This window comes from Paramormyrops kingsleyae, unplaced genomic scaffold (assembly GCF_048594095.1).
Source record: "Paramormyrops kingsleyae isolate MSU_618 unplaced genomic scaffold, PKINGS_0.4 ups326, whole genome shotgun sequence".
NCBI lineage: Eukaryota > Metazoa > Chordata > Actinopteri > Osteoglossiformes > Mormyridae > Paramormyrops > Paramormyrops kingsleyae.
The window spans coordinates 27,819-31,811 of NW_027326263.1; the positions used below are offsets into that span (position 1 = coordinate 27,819).

At 37.8% G+C, this 3,993-nt stretch overlaps 1 long non-coding RNA gene across 1 annotated transcript; it reads right to left on the reverse strand.

Moving 5' to 3' along the window:
* Nucleotides 1-1,632: 1,632 nt before the first annotated feature.
* Nucleotides 1,633-3,983, reverse strand: LOC140587537 (uncharacterized). The gene is made up of 2 exons (XR_011989203.1): nucleotides 3,608-3,983; nucleotides 1,633-3,384 (listed from the first exon to the last, which is right to left on the reverse strand). It is a non-coding gene; the product is annotated as an uncharacterized lncRNA (long non-coding RNA).
* Between the last annotated feature and the right edge of the window lie 10 nt (nucleotides 3,984-3,993).

A 3,993-nucleotide genomic window follows, 5' to 3' on the forward strand; every position in this document is an offset into this window, starting at 1 on the left:
ACGTGAGCAGTGTTTTCTATCCAAGTAAGAAACACCTGTGGGGGAAAATGTTTTTTTCTATCTGATAATTAAAAAGTTCCATTTTAACTCAAGTGTTAAATTAATGTTTTATTATATTCAGCACTTTATTGTTTTAACTACAAGTTAAATACTGGGTATTATACTGTAAATATACTGGGCTGGAAGTAAGAGACAGGGTCATAGTGAGTTAATTATGTATTAGAAACAAAATTCATGATTTAGAGGCTTCATCAGACCTTTGCAATGTTATAGGAATAAAAGAAACATGGTTGAGTGACAATGATGGAGAAGAATATAATATGGATGGTTACACGTTGTTCCATAGGGGCCAAACAGGCAAGAAGGGAGGTGGTGTTGCAGTATATGTAAAAGAAAACTTGCAGGCAAGGGAGCTCACTGATAAAAATAAAGCTACAGAAGCTATATGGGTAAAACTAGTCAAATAACAAAACTGTTGAAGTGACATGGGAATTTTAAAAGCACATTATTGCAAGAGAACGTCATATCTGTTTCCAAGCAAAACTAAATCTAGGAAACTGCAACCAAGCTGGTTTAGTACTGAAATTAAGAATAAAGTCAGGAGGAAAGGGGGTCTGTTCCACAAATGAGTTAAAAAATAATATCAGACTCGCTAAGAGGAATGTCGAAATGAAGATTGCATTAGAGACTAAGGATAACATTAAAAGCTTTTTCCAATATTTTAACTTCAAAAGCTCTAAAAGCTGAAATCACTAATCTGCAGGATGGTAAAGGTCTTATAATTGACAATGAAATCAATATAGTTAATGAGTTAAATGATTGTTTTGCAAGGGTATTGACTGTAGAGGACACGAGTAACATACTGACTCTTATTCCTAATCCAACTACTCCAGAGAATCTGTTTGCCTCTGATTTACAGGCTATTTCAGTCTCAGCAACCGTGGAGTCAAAAGAGCTGCATTTCAGGAGCAACTTCTCGAACTGCAGCACAATATTCTTAAGGAGAACTTTTACACATTCTGAAACAGGAGTTCCTAAAATGAGGGCTGCAAGATCATTCAGAACATGCTACTAAAATTTGAAAACAAAATGTATGGAAGGGGACATCAAAGTGGTGGTTGCATGTCTCTTACACTGTTATTTTGGGAGTCGTATGCTGAAAGGTTTGGGAACCCGTATTCTGAAGGATACACACCTTGCAGTAATCCAACATGATCAGAAAATTCAAATCAGCCTTGCATCCTCTTATGTGTGTGAAAGCTTCTTCTCTGCCATGGAAATAATAAAGTCAAAACAACATTCCCATGTAACTGACAAACATTTGGCAGAGCAGCTACAAATGAGCAACAACCAAATCTGAATGTTCTTGTGAAAAGAATGAAGATAGCCCTACAGATGCACACACTACAGCAGCCATTTCACTCAGTCAAACTAGTGACTAAACATAACAAAGTGATGCATATTCTCTTATTGGCAAGGAAGAAAAAGTGAACCCTGACCCCTAGTTCTCACTGTAGGAAACACATTGCTTTGGCCAGTATGATCTGCAACACTATTTAACAAACGATCACTTATTTACTTTACACACACTATCAGAATTATATATCAAACAAAAGCAAAACCAGACAATCCTTTTATATAAATCATCAGTGATGGCAGTTTAATTTTGATAATATTCATACTCACAAAAAACCAAAACAAGTACAGCATAGGACAAGTGTGTGCACACAATGCAGTTATACAGTACTAAAACCCTAGACATTCAGCATTCCCTCATCTGTGTTACTGTAACAAATATTCATCCCACTTCTAATCACTTATCTTGGTAAGGCCATGTAGAAGGCCAGAGCCTATTACAAACTGTACAAAGCACAAGACTTGGTGTATTCATATTCAAGTTAAAGTGTTTAATTATTCAGAAATGTTTCTTGTATTTCTGTAACACAAATGATTTGGCTAAATGACTTGTTAACCAAATGAAATATTAAAAAAAATGGGTACTGGATTCTTCCTAGAGCAGAAACACACACTTGGGAAATGAGTTTATTAGTAAGTATAAGCTGAAAACTTGTGTTCAGACCTTACCATCAACCCATACTTTAGCGTCATATTGTTCATGAAACTAGAAAAAGCAAAACATCTGCAGCACAAACCACTTTAGACCCAGTGAAGCCTTCCTAAAAGACCCTCATATTTCAGCATGGTACCTCAGTGGGCCGCACCTCTGCTGTCTGTGTGTGAAGTTTGCATGCGCTCCCTGTTTTTCTCAGGGTTCCCCCTACAGTGCAAAGTCAGGCTAGCTGGTGTCTAAATTGGCCATGATCACGTGTATGTGCTCTGCGATAGACCAGCATCTGGTCCAAAGGGTGCTCCAGCCTCATGGCCTGTTCTGCTTGGGACAGACTCTACCCAGGATTGTATTACCACTGCTACTGCTTTGATTATTGAGGAATGCTGAGATATTGAGACATTTGATGAGATTACATTTACATATAATGTGAAAATATATAGCTTTTCTGAGGTTCTACGGTAGGGCTATCTAACTTTAATGCAAGAACAAAAAGCCAGAACAGCAGAGCGAAGTTAACAGGATGTTAACAAAGAAATGTTTTACATCTTATAAAAAAAGGTACACATGTCCCTGAGCATCTGAATTTTATATTCAGCAAGAAAATTGCAATATTCTTTTTTAGGGCTGGATGATATAAAAATATATAATATTCAACATTTTAATTTAAAAACATTTGGATAAATGATAATAATACAGTAGCCCAACCCCCAACCACAGAAGCACACAAAGTCAAGTCACTTTTGATAAATAGTCACAATAATTTTGGCACTCTCTTAAATGTGAACAGAACACACAAACCATTGTAACACTGATTCCCCAAAAATGAAACTTTCCAAGTGTGGAGTAGGGGGTCACCCAAGATAAAGTTTGTCAAGATGGGGTCTCATAGGAGGTCTTTAAAGCTGGGCCAACCAATTAAAATTATTAAATATTTTCTTTTCTAGTTATTATATAATAAAATTGTATCAACTAAGTTTTAGTGAGGGACTCTCAAAACATACTGGGCTATGCAGAATACAATGTCCCTGACCTTAACTTGAGACAACAGAGAAGTTGTACAAAAATAATCAGCTGATGAGCAAAATGGCCACTTCCACTTCATTTCTCAGTGAATGCAGTTATCACCCCACTGTAATTTTTCCAAACTCTGTAAGCAGTGCCACCAACAGGAAGACAGCATAGAAGAGCAGAAGAAAGGCTCCATATGGACGGCCTAGGTGAAAGCACTGCAGTGGCACTAGAATGAAGGAGAATGCCAGGCTGCAGCCCAGGGCCACTGCTAGTACCCAGACCAGTAACCCTTCTGGCTGGAGCTGTAAAGGCAAGTGGAAGAACTGGGTCAGCTTGGAACTACTTCTGGCCACTCACACACTGTAAGCCTTTCTCTCTGATACTCGTAGACATGCACGCATATACACACAACGCTCAACCTTTTACCAAGCCAATTAACAGTCACTTTGCTCTCTTGATGCAAAGTTATAGTTTACTAGCTCTGCCTTTCACACTACGCGAGTCGTGACCAATACTGTTACTTACTTTTACCATGTTATCGTGTGCGATCATCTGCAGCAGGCAGCCAAGCCCAACACCAAAAACCATGTCTGCAAGGAATGGTAGTTAAGAACTGACACCAATACTTTACCATACAGGTTTTGTAGCATGGGAAGAGTGCACCCCTAAAGGTGCAATTTAGACACTATATATGAAATTTCAATCAGCTCTAAGAATTCACTCAGCTAATGATTCAAACTTGCACAATCACATAACATTCATATGGTGTACAAATAACAAGCAAAAGCCTACATATGCATGGGTTGGATAAATCAAAAATCTAGCTAATTAACAAATAGTAGGGATGCATCATTACCATTTTTTCAGCCTTATGGAACTCACCGATACCAATTTGGGTTAGGTGATGTAAA